The sequence below is a fragment of the Cervus elaphus genome, chromosome 31 (assembly GCF_910594005.1).
Source record: "Cervus elaphus chromosome 31, mCerEla1.1, whole genome shotgun sequence".
In the NCBI taxonomy this organism is placed as follows: Eukaryota; Metazoa; Chordata; class Mammalia; order Artiodactyla; family Cervidae; genus Cervus; species Cervus elaphus.
In genome coordinates this window covers 2,784,569-2,807,482 of record NC_057845.1, presented here as the reverse complement: position 1 = coordinate 2,807,482, position 22,914 = coordinate 2,784,569, and the positions used below count along the sequence as shown (strand labels likewise).

General features: G+C 40.0%; 1 long non-coding RNA gene across 1 annotated transcript; it reads left to right on the top strand.

The window, feature by feature from the left end:
- Window positions 1–399: 399 nt before the first annotated feature.
- LOC122687347 lies at window positions 400–22,233 on the top strand. The gene is made up of 4 exons (XR_006339127.1): window positions 400–970; window positions 11,694–11,768; window positions 18,910–19,010; window positions 22,198–22,233. It is a non-coding gene; the product is annotated as an uncharacterized LOC122687347 (long non-coding RNA).
- The last annotated feature ends 681 nt before the right edge of the window (window positions 22,234–22,914 follow it).

Below are 22,914 nucleotides of genomic sequence, written 5' to 3'. Positions count from 1 at the left end.
AACTAAGTTCCTTGAGGAATGCATCAAACGAGTCAGCTGTCAGACCCGGTGAAACCGAGTTGCTTAACGGAACTGACTCTTTACTAACAAGCCTTCTATAGGGTCCACTGACTCTCTAGCTTCGATTCACAAACTCCCGCAATGCTTCCCGAAGGACACGGAAAGCTCCGAGTGCCGCACGAGGAATGGAAACAGGAGTCCGGGGCGCGCCACTCGAGGGGCGGGGCAGTCGCGGGGTGGGGGCGGGGCATTGTGAGTCACGTGCCTGCTCTCTGAGGCGGGCGCGGGGAGGAAACTCTGTGTGTGATTGGTCCGTCGTAACCAGGTGACCGAAGGACGCGTTCCGGTTGGCAAGGGCCAGCCAGGTGAGCGGCTTTCAGTCGGGAGGCGGTGGCGGAAGGAGGAGGAGCTCCGAGCGTGCTCTCTCCCGGCAGTGGCTGAGCGTCTCAGCGCTTGTCGGGTCCCCACCCCTTTTAAATAAGCCGGGCTGGTCGCCGCCTTCACAGCCTAGTTGACTCCGGGGAGGCGGCGGCGGCGAGACAGCGGGGGTGCGGCCGGGCCCGGAGCCCTGCCCCGGGCCCGGCGGCGTGGCGGACAGGAGAGAGGCAGGCGAGGCCGCGTCTACCTGTGCGGCGCAGCCCCGGCATAGCCCGGGTCTGCCGGTGCCCGCCGCTCCATTGTTGGGGGAGGGGGCGGTCTCTGAGCTTGGCGGAGTCCGGGGCCGAGCGGAGGCGACGGCGGCGAGGAGCGGAGGCGCCCCATGGGGAACACGTTGAGTTGTTGAGTGTGCCTCAATGCCAACCGGCGCGTGGGGCCTGCGCCAGACTCCGAGTCTGAGGTCTCCGAGGCGGCGGCCGGAGACCCGGTGGCCGCAGCACCGGCGCCGGCTGCCGTGGAACCCACCGAGTTGGATTTCCGAGCGGGTGAAGGCCACCACCTGCAGCACATCACGACCGGGAGATGCCCGAAGGTAAGGAAGCGGCCGGCGCGCCTCGCCCCTCGCGGGGCCGGCCCCGTCTGCTCTCGGGCTTACCTCTGGCCTCCGCCGACCCCCAGGTCCCCCGGGAGGAAGCCGCCGCCTAGGGCTCCTTCCTGCCTGGAGTTGGCTCTCTCGGGGCTGGGCACCAAGGACGGAGGCTGGCCCTGCCTGGCGTCCCCACCCCTTATTCTTTCTCCGTCGCGTCCGGCCAGTCTTTCTGCCTCTTCTCTACCCGAACGCCCAATTCTTCCCCATTCCCTTTTCACAACCCGACCCAAGACCCTCAAGTCTGTGGCTCCTGTTCGTGATTCTATTTAACATCTCGTGGGACTTTGTAAAGACTTTCTGATGTATTCTCTCTTTTCTCAATGAAATCTTAAATCCTCCCAACTTCGGCGATATCCATCCCATCTTCCTATCCTTACCTATTCAGATGGTACCTAAGAGAAGGAACGAGGTAAGGATCTAGATACACTTCCACTCGTTAGGATAGTTGATACTGGGGACAATTAAGACAGATTTTAGGGTTTGTTATTTAAAATCAAAACTGCTATCGACAGAGTTAGTGTGGCGTTAAGTAATATTCTGTCTAGAGTTGTCCTGATTGAAGCGACCTTATTCTAACTATAATCTGAAAACGATAAGAAAGAAAAAGGTTAGAGGGGGTCTTAAAATAACTGAACGGTGTGAAACGTTACTGCAACGGCTGCAGGGAAGAGTTTTGTTGTTGTTGTTGTTGTTTTTACCCAAAGACGGTCCCACGGAGCTCTGATTAAGATTCCCACTTTGACACAAAAATGTCTTCAGCTCCCCAGCTTTAACCAACTTCACTTGCATGTTGCCTCTTCTAAGGGAGGATTGGGGGTGGTTCCTGAGACTGTTGGTCAAAAGTTTCAAAGGAGAAAAGAGAAATTCAGACTGTAATTTGTAATGCAAAGATTTGGCAGTTGAGATGGCAGATCCTGCAGGAAAGTTGTCTCCATGGCTACCTCTCCTTCCAACCCCCTCCTGCCCGTGGAATCCTGTTCAACTTTATAACGTTCAGGGAAAATTCTGAAGACGAAGTGGCTGGGGGTGGGGGTGGGTTGTCATGGAGAAGAGGAGAGAGAGGAGAGGAAACGTTTGATTTTTTTTTTCCTCTAGAATTTTGAAACTGGATGGCTCTAGGTTCTAAAAAAAAAGATTCTGGATAACACTGTGGCTCATTAATCAAGACTGTGTTCTTTAAAGTAGAAAACATTGTGCCGTGAAGATGTTAAAGCCCCACTGGCCCACTTGTTTCATTTAAATGCCAGAGAGTATTTCTTTATTTCTTTATTTCATAGAGGAAATGTCTTATAGCTCTTCTATTTAAATTTTATTTGGGTTTACTTAATTTCTTTCAAAGTTAGAATAGGTAAGCCTGTGAACTCACCCATATGATGGACATGGCTTTGTAAGTGGAAAGTACTCCCTTTTCAGAATAGTCAGATACTGTGAAAGAACAAATTATGTAAATTAATTGTAGCTTTAAAAACAAAGCTTGTGCATACCTGTGAAAACTGCTCAGCTTGTTGCTATAAGGTAAGCCTCTAAGTGATTTTAAAAAACAGTAGTAGGCTAGTGTAGGGAGACCAAAATTGGACTTCTGTATGATTCTTTTACGATTTACAACATATTTTCGGGTGTATTTCACCTGACCCTTCCATCTATAAATAAGGCCTGTGAATATTCTCCCTGTGATGCCAGTGAAGAAGCCAAGACTTAGAGCTCTGAAATAACTGTGTAACATAGCTACTGAACAGAAGAGACAGACTTGAGAATGGTAGATACACCAAATTCAGTTGTTGGGTGCTTAAAAAAAAGTTTGGAATGCACTTTTTATTTTATAATTTATCCATAAGATAGGCCTAACTCAACTTCAGTTTGGTTATTTCCATTTGAGTTTATTGTTCACAACTCAGAAGCAACACATACCTCTCCATTCTGTGTCTGTACATTTCTTACAATGGATAGGAATAAAAGAAGTCGTGAAATAGCCTCAATTTACCAGTCAGGTAAACATGTTGGTATATTTTAAAGAGTTTGTTCTGCTGACTCAAATTGAAGCCGAGAATGCCCTGGACAGAGGGACATTAGGAGAAACCGGTAAGGGGGCAGGTAAGGTACGAAGCATTTAGTGAGGGGGAGTGCTGAGTCGGGAACTAGAAAAAGAGGGTTCATGAGCACAGAATTTACCTTTTTATGTTTGACATGATTGTTAAAATTTTACTTAATTTTGTCTCTCTTTTTTGGCATTCATTAAAGTGATGAGAGAAACCTCAATTTCAGCATTTGCCTATTATTAAGTTTCCATAGATACGAGGTCAGAACACGAATGTAAAGTGCAAGCACATTGGAGGTTTGCTCTTAATGTTTTTATTTCAGACAATTTTGTATCAGTTTCCCTGGAAACTGAGAAATACCTGCATTGATATAAAACATTTTGGCTTTTCAAAACCAAACATAAATGATGCTGTGTGTTTTTCTTCAGAAACCTTTGAGAAGAACATGATTTCTTCAAGCTGTTTCAGTTAACTCCTAAGAACCTAGTATAAATATCAGATAGACTCAAAAGAATTTTGTTGCTATCTTGCCTTTAACAGTGTATCTAATGTAACTGATGTTAGTGTCAATAATAGAAAATAAGATGCTAAGGTCCTATTATCTGATTTTATTATTATGCATCAGCTTTTCAAACAGCCTTTATATTCTCCTCTTGGGAACTTTGCTCATTCTCTGGTGCAAGCTGCTCTCTCAAGTGATTCCTTCCTTCCATCCTCCAAGGAGTGGGTAGGGAAGGAATTGACAACGTAATGGGGGAAAACCTCTGAGCAACAGGTCTTTCCTCCTTTCAGTAGCTATTATAAACACTTTTTTTTTTTTTTACTTTTTTGATACCAGTAAACATTTGAGGTAAAAGATTTGCAAAATACTAAAAAGTCATTCACTCATACTCAGAATATCCAGAATTTTCATTAATATTTTGGTGTTGGTTCTTCCTGAACCTTTTGTATACGAATAAACAGAATGTTGTGTTTATTGTATGACATTGTTCTTTGTGTGCCACGTTGTGACTTTCTCTTGTAAAGTGAAGACGGGAAGCTCCTGGAGCCGCACTGACACCTGAAGCGTGCCCCAGGATGTATTTCCCCGCAGCTGCATGTAGCTGTGCAGTCTGCTTTTTACCACCTGTTTAATGGTTGGAGCATCATTCATTTACCCACCCTTTATGGTTGTCTTTTATAATCTCATCATATTGCTTTAATCTGGGCACAGACATAAAAAGTGATGTATCGTACTTCCCTGTAGAATTCTGGTCTTGTGGCTTTGTCTTACGACTTAATTAAATTCATAGGGTGAGTCATTTTGTAGTTAAGGTATTTAAACATTAAATGTTCTTTCCCCAAATTGAAGTTACCATTGATTTTTCACTGAACAGTAGATTTCCTCTCTTAGGTTTTTGTGGGTCTGGGTAACCTGTCGGTGTCTTTGAGTCTGAGTAACTAAACTACCACTCGAAGAGATCTGAAATTAATGCTGGTCTTGGGTGACAGACCCATCAAAGGACAGCATTAGAAGAAATCTTAGATGATGAAGGAAAATTGGGAGAAGCATAAATGATTTGGGGTACACTGAAATGGATGATTATCGGGCACGATTTAGGGGCAGGACAAACAGAGGTTATACTGACAAAACCCAAACCCTAACTCTGGTCTTTACTTCCTAGAGGTCCCTGGGGCCTGTTGACACAGGAATAATGTCAAGTAGCGAGACACTGAGAAGAAAGAAAATGATGGTCATGGACTGGGGAGGGGGCAGTGTTACTGGGGGTGGTCTCCTTAAGTGACAGCATCCTAGGAGTGAGGGGGAGCCGTGTGAGGTCCTCAGAAGTGAATACGCTCGGTGTAGGCAGAGGACAGAAAGAGGGTGGCTGCAGCTGAGTGAAAGAATGCCAGGAGGAATATCAGGGGGTTAAGGCCTTTGTGTCTAGTAGACCTTGACAAGAAAAAATACGGATTTTAGTCTAATTGTAATGGGAAACCATTGAAAGGTTATATGCAAGGGAATGGTGATAATTCTCAAAGAAGGGGAAGGAGGCGTGGGCAGAGGGGAGGGAGATCAGACGAGCTACTCGCTACTCTAACGTGGGCAGGGGCAGAATGAAGCAGGGAGACAAGCTAGGAGGCTGGTGTAGTCACTCAGCTGAGAGCCAACAGTGGTTTGAACAAAAAAGCAACATTACGAAGGGCCTAAAATAGGCTGACTTGAAGAAACTGAGTGAATCTAAAAGTAGGCTAACAACAATATGAATGGGATAAGTCACAGAAAAAGAAATGCAGATGGCTTTTAAGCGTATCCTCACACATAAGAGAAATGAAAATACAACTACTGTAGCTTGTGTTGGGAGAAAATTCAGAAACTCGGCACTGCATTCTTTGGTGATACTGAGGAAAGTTCCATTCATATATTGCTGGTAAAAATGGGAAATTGGTCAACCCTTGAAGGGGAAGTTGGCACAGTCTCACTTAATCCAGAGATCCTACTAAAGGAATTTATTCTGAAGGTATAGGCTGCATATGTTGCATTATCTTCAGTAGCAAAATACTGGAAATAATTCAGATGTCCAGTAAGGGACTGGTAAACTAGCACATCCAGACACTGAAGAATTAGGGAGCTGTGAAGGAGCTCTCTCCACTGTTAATGACTTCATCTGCAGGGGATGTTAACCTGAAAAAAAATGGGGAGAAAATATACACCAATCTCCATGACAGAAGCAGGAGAAATGATATGTATTTGCTTATTAAAGAAGAAAAAGGAAGAACACTAGGAGAAATGCTTGCCCTTGGGTACTCTTATCCTCTTTCCTTTAGTGGGTGGCCTGACTCAATGACATGAGTTTGCACAAACAGAATCGTGTAGAACTGGGAAGCCTGGCGTGCTGCAGTCCATGGAGTTGCAAAGTCAGACACAACTTAGTGACTGAACAACAACAAAGCACTATCTATTTAAGATGTTATTTGGCTGAGGGTGATAAGTGGACATCAGTTTTCCTATGAAATGCTAAATGTTCACTTTTGGCTTTTGAGTTAATTTGTGAAAGCTGTGATGTGTCATTTATTATGCTTTATATAGTCTATCCCCTCATGGATTGCAGCCTTGTCATGGTGAAGGGGCTTGTGTAACTCAGTGAAGCTATAGTGTATGGATTGCTCTTGAATTTCATTTGATTCTTATCATGTTCTGAGTTAGGCAGTGTAGGGATTCTTCTCTGAGGTATAGAATTGTCCAAGGTTTTACTTATTTTTAAAACCTTGATAGATCAGGACTGTAAATTCCATGTACATGACATATAGGGATAAAATTTATTGATGTCATTTTGTGCTCTGCTTTGAAATACTACCTTTTTTCTCGCCCCTTTTAGAAAAATTGTTTATTTTTAGGGTATTAAAGTAATAAAACTTGAAGAGTTAAAACAGTAACATTGTATGATGTGAAATGAAATCACCATAGCTTGCAACCCAGAAAGGTTCCTAAAAGTCCAAGAAGCCCGAGCTAAGTACTCTTTGGAAATACATAAAGCCAGGTATACTTACCTGTATATCATCTCTTGGTCATCATCATTACGGCGTTTGATTGAGGATTAAGGTAAGGCAGGACTGAGAACCAAGTTAGAGGCAAGTTGAGAAGCAGTTTGGAAGCCAGGTTGGTCAGAAACTGGGGAAGCAGGTCAGTTGAGGGGGTTGCAGGAGCATGCTGTATGCCCTCCGGTGAGACAGCCCAGGTCAGCATCTGCTGGCAAGAACCGCTTGGCTAGGGTGTAAAGTGTGGACTCAGATGAAATCACCGGCTGACTGTAAGACATGAAATGTATTATTAGCCATAAAAGTAATATACTGTACTACTCGGGGTGATAGGGCAGTTCAGTAAATGGAGTAAACCTTTAAGTAAACTGGAGCCCAGAAGTTGGCCCAGAAAATGCTGACAGTCCTGTTTAGTTGCAATATATGAAGTGAAGAAGAACTAAAGAGCCTCTTGATGAAGGTGAAAGTGAAAGAGGAGAGTGAAAAAGTTGGCTTAAAGCTCAACATTCAGAAAACTAAGATCATTGCATACAGTCCCATCACTTCATGGCAAATAGATGTGGAAACAGTGGCTGACTTTATTTTTCTGGGCTCCAAAATCACTGCGGATGGTGATTGCAGCCATGAAATTAAAAGACGCTTGCTCCTTAGAAGAAAAGTTAGGACCAACCTAGACAGCATACTAAAAAGCAGAGATATTACTTTGCCAACAAAGGTCCATCTAGTCAAGGCCATGGTTTTTCAGTGGTCATGTATGAATGTGAGAGTTGGACTATACAGAAAGCTGAGCACCAAAGAATTGATGCTTTTGAACTGTGGTGTTGGAGAAGGCTCCTGAGAGTCCCTTGAACTGCAAGGAGATCCAACCAGTCCATCCTAAAGGAGATGAGTCCTGGGTGTTCATTGGAAGGACTGATGTTGAAGGTGAAACTCCAATACTCTGGCCACCTGATGCAGAGAGCTGACTCATTTGAAAAGACCCTGATGCTGGGAAAGATTGAGGGCAGGCAGAGAAGGGGACGACAGAGGATGAGATGGTTGGATGGAATCACCGGCACAATGGACGTGGGTTTGGGTGGACTCTGGGAGTTGGTGATGGACAGGGAGGCCTGGCATGCTGCGATTCATGGGGTTGCAAAGAGTCGGACTCGACTGAACTGAACTGAACTGAAGTCAGTATGTTGGCATTAGTCTCCTCCTGTCAGGTGATTTCTTGGTCACTACCCTCTCTCTGATATTTTGACAGGGAAAAATCATTTATTGACAGTTTGACAGCATAATTTTAACACTTTTAGGCTTCAGTAATGCATCTTGTTTGTCCTCAGTTGCCTTTATTTTCATATTTTTAACATCTGCAATTGAGATGAATCTCACGATTGATAGAATGTTAGGTTGGAGGAAAAGTAATGTTTAGTGACCTGGTATTTTACAGGTTTCCTCCTGGGAGTGTTTTATATTAAGACCCGAACTTAAATTTTATTTTTTAGTCATCTTTTTTCCACATAAGTCTATCATGCTGTCAAATAAGTTGCAATTTAAATTGGTAATATAAAAGTGATGGGTCTTAAAATATAACTTTTATGATAACCCCTAATCATAAGCTCAAGAATATTTCTCCTGGGTTAAAACATTCTTAAAGATTGCTAGAGAAGTAATTTTAGGAAGAATTCACATACAAAATGCACAGTAATTTCTCAAAATACCTCTAACATTACCGTGTGTGCTTGTGGGAGAGGGGATGAGGGGAAGTGTGGGTGGTAATGCTTTGCCTCAAGAGTTGACAGTCTTACCTTTGTGACAGTGATGAGTACGATAGGTTTTTTTCATCGTCTCCTTAGACTCTTGGCAAAACAGTTAATGGAGTGTGCAGAAATATTGTGTGTATGTGTGAGTTTACTGTCTAATGGCTTACCTGTCAAGTCTATTATAAAATAGTGATGTAGTTTTCACTGGCAAAAAGTGCAAGCTGTATAGAAAATTGTTATATAGGCTGTAAACAGAAGATTAATATTTTCTGAAAACCTCATGCAAATTGACAGCAGTAAGGCCCTGGTATGTTTAGTATGTATGAATGATAGGCAGCTCACCAAAGTGGAAATGATGCTGATAATTATGGGAAAGTAGTAAAAACTGTGTAATCGAAACAAATACAGATTAGATCTACAGTGCTGTTCCTTATTTATATTAGTAGGACTTCCCCCCCAGCCTGTCAACTGTACAGAGCAGGGGTCGGAACTAAAACTGTCATGATTGGTTGTATTTACATTAATGTGGCCCCACCTTCTTCAGGAAGCAGTTTAGCATGTACCTTGAGCCATGAAAATGATCTAACCTTTTGGCTTGGACATCCCACTTTTGAAGATCTTTGCTAAGGAAATAAAACCATTATTTATTTAAAAAGCTGTATAACAATAGATGAAAAGTTTCCTCATCAAAGAATAGAACGTTGTAAGTACCTAAACCCCAGCAATAGGAGATTGGCTAAGTCCAGCACAGGAATAACGCTTGATGGGCTGTTGTGTATTCATTAAACAGTAAATATGCAACAGTCAGATGGGTTGTTAGTAACAAGAAGACATAAATTATACACTAATTAGAGCTTTTTCTAATGTATAAGGAAAACAACTAAAAGTAAGGGTTGTAAGTCTGTGGGTTAATTTTTAAATAGGGTCATTTTGGCTCATGCAAATTTTTGTTCATGACATTTGTTAAAGGAATGAGCAAGTGACTTTTACCTTTCCCCACCTTCATGGTGATCATCAGTACTGCTGGTTAACCAGGTCTCTTTCAGTTGCAAGTTTGAGAAAATGTCTCAGAATAGCTTAAATTAAAAAATATATATATTGACTTTTATATAACTGGAGTTGAATGAGTAAATGAAGCAGTACTTGACCCAGGAGTTCAATGACCTCACAGCCTATCTCAGTTCTGCTGTCCTCTATTGATCTCTCCTGAAAAGCCTTTCCCCTCATGATGGCAAGAGGAGGGTCCAGCAGCCCCAGACTAGCTAAGGGTCCTAGGGCACCGCTCTGCCTTCTTCTGCTTCTTGGGAAGTTCCAGGAAAGCTGTGACCTATCAGTCAGTTCTGGGTCATGTGCCCACCCTTGAAACCTCTAGGGTAGGGTAGGGGGAGTGCCAGCTCTTTTCTGATCACTTGGGCAAGTTTACTGTTTTCCTGCATGTTGTCATTTCTTTTATCCCAGCCTTCTTGATTTCTGTATATAGATCCGTAGTAGCACATCATAGCATACCTGTAACACACCCTGGTTTGGCAGGGGGTGGGTGTGTGTGTGTGTGTGTGTGAAAGGTGTGTGTGTGTGTGTGTGTGTGTGTGTTAAAGCTTGCTTCTCTTTGATCCTGACACTTATTTTTCCTGGACTTCCATTGACTCTTGTTAAATTTTACCATTCCATAAACCCTGATGAAAAATATGGCTACTTTGCAAGCATTTCTGCTTATTTTTTAGATTCCAGTGTAGTCTGTTTACTTCCTGGTACAGGTAAGTAGTCATGAATCCTTTCAGAAGCCTTAGGTCGAAAGTCTGTGCCTGTCAACTTTGTGTATAGCTGAAATAATTTATTTTCCCAGTGTCCCACTTTTCAAATCTGTAGGGGGGAAAAAACTTTAAAATAATTTTATGGGTCTTTTACATAAAACTGTTGAGTAGCATATTTTCTCCAAAAACAGCTTAATAAACTCCAAATGCAGTGAAGGAATTTTCACGAAGAACAAAGCAGTCGGTTTAGCTATGTAAATTTCTAGTGCTGGCAGTAACAATGAAATTCCCATTAAACCAGGAAGTCCCAAATTACTGTTCATGCAAAATTCTTTCTTTGGGGATGAAAAGGATTCTAGGTAGATAACATTTGTGAAATGCTGGGTCAGACAGAATTCACTATGGGACTGGTGAGTTTTTATTTATTTATTTTTTCATTTATTTTTATTAGTTGGAGGCTAATTACTTTACAATAGTGTAGTAGGTTTTGCCATACGGGATGGGGAACACATGGTTAGTTTTTAATATATCAATGTATATATTCTTTTGATTCTCAGCGATAATGTGTAAATCACGTTGACCACCAAAGTCCCCTTTAAAAATAGGCCAATTATTACGTGGTTTGGGAAATACTGCCTTAACTGTTGCTCTTTAAAAATCTTGGTCCAGTTTCTTAAAAGATTGTTTAATTGGTTTGAGGTGAACTGCACTAAGTAACTGCCCATACGGCTTTTAGGTTTGTTTTAAACAACAATCTTACTGTCCAGCATGGCAGCTTGTGCTTGCTTGATATTTCTGCCTAAATAGAAGACTGTCCCACCTTGGTGCAAGGTGAGCTGCCAGCAGACCCAGCTTTCTTATGTAGGTATGGGCAAAATTTTTTTCAAGCAGCCCTTTGATGTGCTCCAGGAAGTACTCTTACTGAAGCCCTCTATTAATCATGCAGCATGAAAGGAAGAAGTGAGAGTTTAGCTTTGGAAATAGAGGGCAAAGTTAAAACTCACTATCCTGGAAGTGTTCCTGTGGATCAGAACATTGAACTCTTACGTAATCCTCTTAAATCTGCCATGATGAATAGCCCCTAGATAAACGGCAGCCAACTAAATGAGTTGGTTTGTTGAGTGTAGTTGGAATTAGCCATTAGATTGTCTGAAGAACGTTTGCCAAAGCAGCTCATTTGGTTATAGCATATTTGATTGATTGAGCTGGTATCTGATAGTAATTGACTACAGCATAACTTGCTTCTTGAGACTTCCTGAAATGTGCTAGTAATATCAGCTTAAAGAGAGGTGACTGAATTTTTAATCAATACGTAGGAGGGGAATCACATACATAATTCGCCTAGAAGTGGCATAGATTAGGTGCAAGTTAAAAAAAAAAAAGCCTAAGACATAGCTCTGGTTTTATTCCACATATATGGAGAATTTCTACAATTTTTCTGTTTCCCAATAGAATTTTTGTATTGTTGCCTTTACTACAGTTTCCTTCCTGTCATTACTAAACGCTCTTCTTAAGACTATTAAACTTGATTAAAATCAGCATGTAGCTGTTTTAAAAGTCATGTCTTTTTCTACTCAACTAAATTGTCACACCTTTTTCTCTTTTTCCTGTGCAGACTTAGCTTTGGAATCAAACCCTTCTGACCACCCAAGGGCAAGCACAATTTTCCTGAGCAAATCTCAAACGGACGGTAAGACAGTGTTTTCCCCCCCTGAGAAAAAGATTGAAAACTGTTTTTGTTTTGTGTATTATAGGAAGATACAGAAAAGCACTTAGAATGGTTTAAATATTTTTTTTCATATGTGATAATACTTTAATATGTGATGTTTTATTTTAATATGTGATGATACATTTTTCATTTAGGTGTCACTGTTTTAATGAGGAGAAACACTTAGACCATCTGTTTATACACTTTGCTATTTCTTTATCGACAGTCAGCTTGGCACATGATTTAGTTGTGGTCTGTTTTTCCATGCTGCTTTGTCCTTTTCCTTTCGCTCCAAGAGCACATGAGTTAAAGATGAATGATATGGTTTAGGTCACAGTTAGGTCTTCATAATCAGTTATGTATGGGAGTCGAGGCTTGTGATTTCGGCACCATTTTGCACAGTGCTCAACCGGGTGAACCTCTCTCACATCCAGATTCATGTGAATTTTTAAGTTCTTTTAAAAGTTCCTTCATCCTGATGTAGTGCTGGGTCAGGGTAATCAGACCAATGTGCCTGCCATATGGGATTTTCCAGAAGGTTATCCTCAGTGTGGGAAACCTTGTGTGAATCTCCAGTGTCCTGCTTGTTTTAAGATGAGAATCAGCAGTTTTTGCACTCCTGCTTGTCTTGCCTGCTTGTCTCCCTTAATATATGTTAAATCCTAGTTTATTTGCTAAAAAGCCATATATGATCAGGTTTTTCGGTTGTTCATGAGAGCAGGAATACCAGAAGTGAACGTTCTATAATATTTGAAGTAATGCAGCACAGTAAAAAATAGAGGGTTCTTTTCCTCTTTTATTTTCATTAGATTACTGGTTTTTATCAAAGGGTCTGTCTCAGGAACAGCCAGACGGAAGAGGGCCAGGCATGGGGGCAGGGCCCAGAGTGTACCACATGTTCTCCAACCTGGGAGCTCCTGGGGTTTCTAGTTTGCATGTTCTTAAAGTGTGTGTACTTTGCCTTGAGGCAATTATTTTTAGTTAGGATTACTGTATTTCTCAGTCTTTTCCAGACTCGTGAGCTGCTCACACTGTAGAGAGACGGTGGAGAGAGGAAAAGAAACACTGTCCCATGCCCCTGTCTCTCCTCAGTCTGAAGGACTTCGTGCTTGTGATGCCGTGGGAAAGCGTGTGGCCTGAGACCCTCTTTGAGCTTATATTCTTCCGGCCTTTGTTGGAGCAAAACAGTTCTGTGTGCTGTCGATGTATGTTCAGTGAGGTCAGCACGTATGTTAAAATTTATAGATTACTTTCCAGTGTGTAAAGAACCTGTATTTTTTAAGTTGGGTGTTTGAGTAGGTGACCAATAAGTGGTTCGGGATGCTTCCAGAGACCCGGGTGCTTGACCAGAAACTGGAACTTGGAGTTGTCATCTGTTAATCCTGGTGACTGAAGTACATGTAGAACTAGAAAATACTACATACTGTGCAGCTGGTAAATTTTTTGATTCGCTAAATATCTCACCTGGCCTAATTTGCTTAGTCCTTTTCTTTTGTAAATGGAGAGTCTTTGATTTGTACCTAATACAGAGTATCTGTTAGTATTAGTCAAATAGTAAAACTAAGTTTTTAGATATTATTTATAGGATTCATTTTGCTGGGTGGTTTAAATTATATATTTTGTTGGAAATTATTTTAAAAACCAGAATGAAATTTTAACTCATTGTGTATATTGGTACTCCATCAGATAATTAGTGACTTATTTTTCTATGGTAGTTTTATCAGAATTCATCAGTTAATTTTTTTTTATTCTTAGTGCAAGAAAAGAGGAAGAGCAGCCATTTAAACCATGTAAGTAAATAGTTGAAAAGTTAAGAAATCAATAGTTTGATTAATTAAAAGCATGTCTGCCATGATTCCTAAAAAGTATGATGGATCCAATACTGTTAGCATTAACCTCTTATTTATAAAATTTCTGAATCTCTAGTTCCTAGTTATCAAGTATATTCAGAAAGGTTTTTGACTTAGTAGTACCCTTTTTTTTTAAGGGTCCTGACATTTAAGTTAAATTTCAATAATATGGTTATAGCATGAAGATCTACCTTCAATTCTTTTGCCTTAAATTTTTCATCTTAGTTTTTAACCAAAGTAATAAAAGTGTAATAGGTAATTTAATTTTCAGCGCCGCCCATTGACGTCTTGGCACAACAGGTGAGAGCGTAACCTCCTCGTCCACCGGGATTTTATTTCCCTCCTTCTGGTCCCTTTACATGCATCAGTTTTTGTTAAATCGGAATCACTGTTTACTTTATTATGACTAAGCAAGTATTGTTCATTGCTGAGCCATATAGTTCTCTGTGCCACCTCCTTATACACCTTTCATTCTTTTTCTTCAATATTAATGAAATCTGAGCACTTCTACACTTCTCAGGATAATCCAGTTCTGCTTTTTCTAGCAAACATGATCTCACACAGCCCAACATAGTTGAGTAACTCCCTGGCCAGTCTCCCTGTTTTCACATTCTTCATTTTTTTTCTGTGGAATTAATTTCCTGACTATATTCACTTGCCTGTTTTCTAACAGCTACTTTTCCCCCCAAATGTTGTAACATTTGTCACATGCCTATCAAAAATATTTCCCATCCACAAAACCACATCTGTTCCATTTCTTCTTGGAGACACTCTTCGCCAACCTTTTGTCTTCCTACCCCCTACATACTAATGATTCCTGGACTGGCTCTGTGCCTGTTTTCCTGGGATATCTGTGTGAAGTCACCTGGGATCTCACATCACTGCTCTCTCGTGTTGGATCCCCTATGTCCTAGATTCGGTTTCCCTCTGTCTTGTTTTACTGGAGCACATTTTCCTGGAAAAAGGCACATGAGCAAAAATTTTATAAAGACCTAGCCTCTGTGAAACTCCTTCTGTTTGATAAAGTGTAGAATTCTAGGTGGAAACTAATTTTTGCAGTTTTAGAGACATTTCCCTCTTGCCTTCTCATTTACAGTGTTGCTCTTAAATCTGTTGAATTTGCTACATTGTATATTACCAAGTTAGTCTTTTCTCATTCCTTCCTCCTGTGGAACCTTGTAGTACCCTCTGTCTTTGTGGGGTTTTGAAATTTCATAACATGGTTTGGTATAGACCTTGTCACGCTATTGGGGCATTTAAACATGCAGAACATCTTTTCTTCTAGTGAATTTTTTTGTGTGCTGCTTTGGTATTTTCTATTTTTTTCTTTTGGATTCCTGTTAGATGTTGAAAATTTTAGAGCAATATTTCTGCCTAGATTTTTTTCCCCTTCTGTTTTCCATTTTGTCTTCTTGTCCTTCTTCATGGAGGTTTCCTTGACTCTGCTCTAATCCTTCTATTGAATATATTGTTTTGTCTACCTTATTTTTTAGAGTTCTCTTCCATCCTTTCATTCTTTTTTTCACTGATGCAATTTCTCATCTTTCTGTAGATGTTGAAGATTTTTTTTTAAGTTTTTATTTGCTCCTGGATTTTTATCATTCCCATCAGTTCCTTCTCCCTGCTTTGATCTGTGACTTCTTGGAGGTTTCCCTCAAACATGTGATGGTCCCTTGCTGTATGTTAAGATGTAATTGGAAGCACCACTTTGCTAACTGATAGACCTCACTGCACGGATTTGGCGACCACGTCTCTGAATTTTGAACCTGCCTTGGGTTCTGTAAGCCAGATTGGTTTTGTTGTTCCTGGCCCAGTCACTCTGTAGTTCCAAGGGTGTGCTTCCTCTGTTATGCCATGTCAGTTACTACTCCTTTATCTCATTTTTTCATCTTTCAAACATCAAAAATCATCTGCAGTTTATCCTGTCTTGGGTATAGCTTTTTTAAAAAAATACTTTTAATTCTAATGAGATGATATCTCTGAAAGAAGGTGGGAAAAGAAGTAGATTTGTGGTTGGTCCACTCAAAGTTGGATTTATACTCTGAATGTAAATTCTCAGTTTAAAAGTTTTAATTCAGTATAGTTAATGATGCTGATTCAGACAATACTTTCTATTATACCTGTAATTAGAATACTGCACATTTCTACTAAGGCCTTGATAAGAATCCTGTTCAGACTACTCATCCTGCCAAGTTGGCCATTAATGTGCAGTAATGTGGATGGAGTGGTTTACACTCAGGCACTTCTTGTTATTGTTGCTAAGTCAGACATGACTCTTCTGCAACCCCAGGGACTGTATCCCACCAGGCTCCCCTGTTCATGGACTTTCCAGGCAAGAATACTGGAGTGGGTTGCTATTTCCTTCTTCAGGGGATCTTCCTGATTGAGGGATCAAACCTGCGTCTCCTGCATTGGCAGGTGGATTCTTCACCCACTGAGCCACCAGGGAAGCCCCAGTCTAATGCATAGAATATTACAAAATTTTAAGTTAAAGTCTTAATAATTATTAAGAAACACATCTAAAGCTTGTGGAAAGGGGAAGAAAAAAGTGAATTTCAGCTTAATTTTTTTGATGGGTTAAACTCAGAGGCAGTAGGCAGGATGGGAAGATTCACTTGGGTGGAGGCAGAATTTCAACAGGTGCTTGACTTTTAATGATAAGTTTTGGGGGGGATTGTTACTTATTAGTCTTCCAGTATGATGATTTTCTAGTCTTTGCCATTAAACCTGAAGTCTACTAAATAAGCCTTTTCCCTTCTTGTAAAGATTGTAGAAGTCCATCTGTTCTGTCCTTAGCTCTGAATGAAGGTAGATACTCTTCTTCATTGAACATTAAACTATCAGTGAGTGGGTTCTGCTGTTTGATTTTTGTATTTGCATTTTATATCATTAATCTTTGTCAGTGTAGTTTATTGAGGTTTTGAGCCAGTGATGATAAGGCTTTAATCATAAAGGACAGTTACCTTAAATTTTAAAGTGAGATGAGGGGAAAGTAACCTGTTGGCAGCTAGTACATCCAGGCTTTGCTCAGAGGCTTTAATTCTGCCATCCTTTAGTGAATAGTAGATGCCAAAAGTTTGAATCGCTTTAGGAGTAGACCTGGAGAAGTGTTCACTATTTCTTTGGTAGGATCTAGCCAGTAGTCTGTAGGTTACTGATAGACCAAATGAGCACCCATAGTCTGTAGGGCTACGTCTGATTAAACTTCTTAAACGTTTCAGCACTAATATTTCCAAAGATAAACAGATATAATTCATAATAAAGAAAAAGTTTTAATAGAGAAAAACGGGATAAATGTTACCCAAAGCCAAAGCTCTACAAACTAGTCTATGTTTTGATGCATTTTCTTACTATTTTTATTCCCCTCATAGGAAGATTTTATAGTCAGAACTGACTTTTACTGTGTGTAATGTGTCATACTCTTAATAGTGGTGACCTTTTAAAAGATAACTTCATTTAGAATATAACTATTTGAATGAACAGTTTTCATGCTGTGTCTCTTTTGAGATTCTAAAATTACACATTAACCAGATGGCTTAAGGAATATATGAGTTTCAGTTGAAATCATTTCTAGCTTGAAGGAGAAATTCTTCCAAATAGTGGTACTTTTCAGGTATGTTATGTGTAGAACTTTTTGTTAATAAGGAGTAAGTGGCCTTGCCATAAAACACCTGAAACAAGCAAAACGGTGGCTTATACACCCATTTGGATAGTTCTTATTATTGGCTACTGGCAATGTTTATTTAAATGCTCTGTATTTTAAAAAAACATTGACTAGATTTTCTCCTTGTTTCACCTTTGATGCGTTTGTGGAGGACACGGATAGAGTGTGACAGCGTGGTGAAAACTACTTTATTTTAATAGAAGGAAGGAAGGCTCATCTGAATTAGTAAACAAAACCCAAGAAAACCAAGTGTTAAAACTGCTTGTGTTCTGTGGTATTAAAGAATGCTATTACTCAGAGCTACTGACAGTGACTGGGATTTGATTACTGGCCTTTACTTAAAGGAAGAGAATTGTCCTCACATAGTTCAGGCTGTTTTAGTATTTGACTATGGCTGTGTTTTGGGCTCTTCACAAATAAATGGATACTTCTAAAATGTTTTAAAGATAGCTCATTCTCTAGAGGGTCTGACAAAGCTCTTTGTCACCTACCCAGCACCACTGCAGATAGTTTGAATGTGTATCATTAGCATGATTTACCTTCCAGTTGTAATCGATCTTAAATAATTGGTCAAATGCTTCTTGATTCCTAATTTGTCCCAGATTCTGTTCTCAGCAGCTGGAGGAGGAGCAGTAAGAATCTGTCACCTGGAGGAGCTTGCTTGCTTACTTAGGAGGGGGACACCAGGCAAGCAGTTGAGACCATGTAACAGGTGGTGAAACAGAGGTGTAAGTGTGCAGAAAGGTAGAAGTTTGGTGGTGTGGCTGCTGGCTGAGGTTTGCTGGAGGTCGATGGGGTCAAGCTTGCTGGGACAAGGAGGAGGAAGAAGCCACTGCAGGCAGAGAGCAGCATGTGCAAGGCAGCAGAGTGCCATGATGAGTGGCAGATAACATGTAGAGTAGAATTAATAAAACTGTGAGATGAGTGGAAAGTATTCTCTGAGGCTCTCCCTTGTGTAATATAATGGCAGTCTTACTTAACCGTGAAATTCTCAGAGCTGCTTTGTCTGTTTCTTGGCTGTGAGAGAATCTTACGGCCATACCCTTTCATCCTCCAGATAAGGAAACTGAGGCTCAAAGAGATCTATGGCCTTCAGGTCACTAGTGATTGAGCAGCCCTGGCATGCAGCCTCTGATTCAAAGACGCTTGGTTCCTCAAACTGTCTCCCAAACTAATACATTTATGATTGGCGTTCATTGAGTGCAATGAAATGCTCTCACATCGATATTATATAAAGCATTGCATTTTATTGTAGTAAATGAATAGAAATAGAAATCTCCGCTGCATTTCATTGCTTAAGGAAGAAACACTGAAGTCTTACTAAAAGCTTTCTCATTACTATAAAGGCAATTTATAACAGGTGCTTTCCAGGTGCATTTGTGGGTCCTTTTTCAAGAGCAGCAGTTTATACCACATTTCTCAGATCTTGCCTGTGGAAGTGAGAGTACAGAGGTTTTCCATGGAGCTGCCCGTGATGCAACACTCAGCAGTTCATGGAGTATAAGGAAAATCTTAATGCTTTATCGTTTGACATTTTAACCAAGGAAAAAACACACTTTTATAGGTTTAACTTACTGTGACATTTTCTTCTATCTCCCTTCCCCTTCAGGTATCTCCAGGGCAACTTACTAAAAAGTGTAGCTCATGCCCAGCCATATTTCTAGATGACAGCACAGTCAGCCAGCCTACTCTTAGAACCACAATAAAATGGTGAGTACAACTAGGTTGCCAAGGCTGAGTGGCAGACCCCCTTCATGCTGAAAGCATCCTCGCCATACATAATTTCATTCATTTGGTTTGTCCTTTTCAGTGATCAGGTTAAGAAACTGGTGTCAACTCTATGTTGGTTTCAAGGACCTCTCAATATGAGTCTTCAGGTTCCATGTTAATCATAGAGTACATGATAGAAGGGAAAGTCAGTTAGCAAGTGAGAAATCCCAGGAAAAATGTAAACCTGATTTGATTCATTTCTATTGTTAAGACAATGTTGAACATAATGAGAAACAGAGGTACCTGTGTATTGTATGTTTCTAGAAAAAAATTATTTCTGTATGAGTTGGGAGAGTCCTGCAACTATGTATACTAGTTTGGAAGCTACCATTAGAAGAAGGAACAGCTTGTCCCCTACTGGCACCGAAGTGAATCTGCAGTTAAATTTAACTGGACTTGGTCAGATTCATCCCACCGTGCATTTTTTTCCTGCAATATTTCTGTAGGAAATTTTACTTCTCCTTCCTCTCCCCCAAAGAGGGGGAAAATATATCAAAAGCGTTTTAAGGGGCGTACTCTCAAACTTAATTTCTCCATAGATGAAATTTGTTCAACTGAGATTTTAACTTAATAGACACATTTAATTTTTGTTTTTGTTTTTTTAAAATTTTTGTTTATATATGGGTATCTCTAACACTGTATCAATCAAAGCAGAGAGGAAAAAAAGAGATGAAGTTTCAGAAACAAGGCTGTGGCCAGGCTTATATTTAAGAAGACACGAACAGTGTTACGATGACGAAAACTATTCCTCAACTTCTGGAAGCCCCTCATAGTCCACAATTGGAGATGCACAGTTCAAAACGCCCTAATCATGGGAATGTTCAAGTTTATTTAAGAGAGAGAATTAAAAACCAAACAGGATGCAGACCTTCCTACCTCCCTTGGGGTTGTCCATGGAACATTAACTAATGTCTTCTTAGCATATGAATGTTGACTTTCCAGGACAGTTTGGGAAATGCTACTTGAAAATATTAGTATCCTTATCATTAATTTTACTTTCCTGTCTTAAAAATATAATTAGCTTATAAATTTAATTTAATTTTTAATGTGCAAGGCTTTTTATTTTTTAGCTTATTTAAATGATCTAACTTTAATTAAAAACAACCAGTTCACAATCATAATAATGTAACTTTCTTATAATATTAGTTTCGGTCAAATCGTATTTCAGCAAAAGCTGAGCCCCATTGCTCTTTAAAGTCCTGAGCTTTGGCACTTCTCTCGTAATCACTGACTGTTTTTATTCAGCCAAGACTCTAAATCTGTGGGTTAAAAACTACTCTCACTGTGGCTAGACTCAAGCTTCTTTTGAATTCAAAAGAGCCTGATGTTCCAGTATATAATTCAGAAGTAGTTTTAAAGATTAACCTTGCTCAGACAAGTAGGTTTCATGCTTTTTATTCTCAACCTAGTCTTAGTGTTTGGAAATACAGTAAATTTTTTTCTCATTAAGTTTTGAAAATGACCATTCGCATTCATTATTGATGAAATAAAGGTTTACTGAGAAAATTAATAGGGCAAATTGGCTTTTAGGAATGATTTTGAAAAATACGATGGGATTAGTTTTCATTTGGGGTAGGTGAGCCTTATTAGAATCACTTATGCAGCTTTTTCAAGATGTATGTCTCTGAACACATACATGAAGTCCACCTTTCCTCCCTGCCCTCAAGACACAGTCTGTGGGTCTATCTGCCTCTCTGTCCCTGTGTCTCTCTCTCTCACACACACTCCCCTTTTGACAAGCTGAGGAATGATGTGTGAGGCATGATTTCATAGACAAAAGCATCCTGAGAGATTCTGATCTTAACCCTGCCTCATTCATTCCTAGACTTGGCTGCACGTTGCAGTCACCTGGGGAGCTTTAAATACAATCCTGTTGCCCAGGTCGTCCCTAATGCAGTTACATCAGAACATTTTGAAGCAGAAGCCAGGCAGTGTTTAAAGCGTCCCGGGTAATCCAGTGTGCAGCTGACCTTGGGAACCACTCTCTGCTTTGAGGGTAGGAGAAAGAGAACTACTTCTGATAATTGGTGGGACCTTGAGTAAGTCAGTTTTAAGCCTTGATTCTCTTATTTGTAAAATGGGTTAAGTATCATATTAGGTTCAGTTGCCCTTTTTATCAGGTAACTTTTAATTCTGTGACTTTAAAATCAATTTGAAGAAACTTGGAAGCACTGTAGAAGTATCCATCTTTGATGCTAACAGTGTTACAGGCCTTTCTGCAAATGCTAAGATTCTATAGAGGAGTTACAAAATTCAGATTTGCCTTCTCTCTATTATTTTGAGTTTCATTTTAGATACTGAGAACAAAGGGAAGCAAATAACTTAAGCAGAGAACCCCTTAATTGCCTAATACACAGCATCTGTGAATAACTTAGGGCTATAGTAATGTAAAAACTAACTGAGGACTTGTACCTGTTGGTTAGTTAATACTTTATTTAAAATAATGTGGAAATACCTGTCATTAATAGTGTACTGTGCTGTATTGTGCTGCCTTATTAGCAGTGCTTATTTCAGGATAACTAGGCCTATCACCAAATTTGTGACTATAAAATTTTGCTATTAAATTTTCTAATACTTATGTGTGAAAGTCATTTTAAATCCATTTTATTTGATATGGAGCACTTGTATTACTTACTTTTAGAGAAATAATGGAAAATAGATGTGTTGGGGGAATACCGGTACTTTTAGAGAAATAATGGAAAATAGATGTGTTAGGGGGAATACCGAACGGAATCAACTGAAATGCAGTGCCTAACAAAAAGCCACACACACAAAATCTGTATGGCTGAAATTTAACCATGTGGATAGATGATGTAACTTGTATGGGATGAAAGATTCTGTGCATAGAAGGACAAATGACCGGGGAAATATATAATAATTTATATATTATAATAATCAACCCAAACATGTCTTCTAAGAGCACATCTATATTTTGGGTCTCCTAATTTTGCTAAAAGCCAAAGAACCTAAAACATGGGGGATACCACCTATGGGTACTGCTCTGAATTAGGGGATGTGGGGGCCACCGGGCATCTGGATGGTCTTACCTCTCTGCCAACCCTTTAAAATGTCTTCAGGCCTAATGTGATAAAATCCAATTATTACAATATTATTTTTTCCTCCACAGTGAGATCTTAGAAATATATTACCACATAAAGAACAGGTGAGCTCTTTTAAAACCTGTCTTGTTATTCCAGCTAATTAATTTACACAGTATCAAGTTTAGTGTTAATAACAATGGACAGTATTAGAGTAAGCTTTTACTGTTAGAGTGCTTTCATTACAGTATTGAAGTGAATCATTTATTTTCATTTTGGGACTCTTAATTCTTTAAGTTTTATGTGGTTTACATGGATATTTACTGTATTAGAAATTGAAATTTAAAATTAAAAAAATTAAATCCACTGTATGTGAAAACAGGCTTTCCTTAGCACTGCTGAAGTTCTGAGCTGGCTGAGGCTTTGGTGTGGGGTGCCACCCTGTGTGTCGCAGAGTATTTAGCAGCACCCTGGCCTGTGCTCTGTAGGTGCAAGTAAGGTGTTCTGCTTCTCTCCACATTAGGACAGGAAAACTGTCTCCTGAGGGATGAGATCACCATCTGACTGGGGACCCCAGTGTTGAACATAAGTCATTTTTTTAATGAAAAATAACCATTTTCCACAACAAAATAGTGGAGAGGATAGTATCTCATTAATAGGAGACAGTTGATTCTCTTGTCAACATTGTCTTCAGTCATTTGCTTTGAATAAGCAATATGAAGATCCAGCTACATGCAGACATATAGTTGGGAAAAGGTGAATTTTTAAAGCCTTGAGATAATTGGACATATTCTTTGATACTGTCC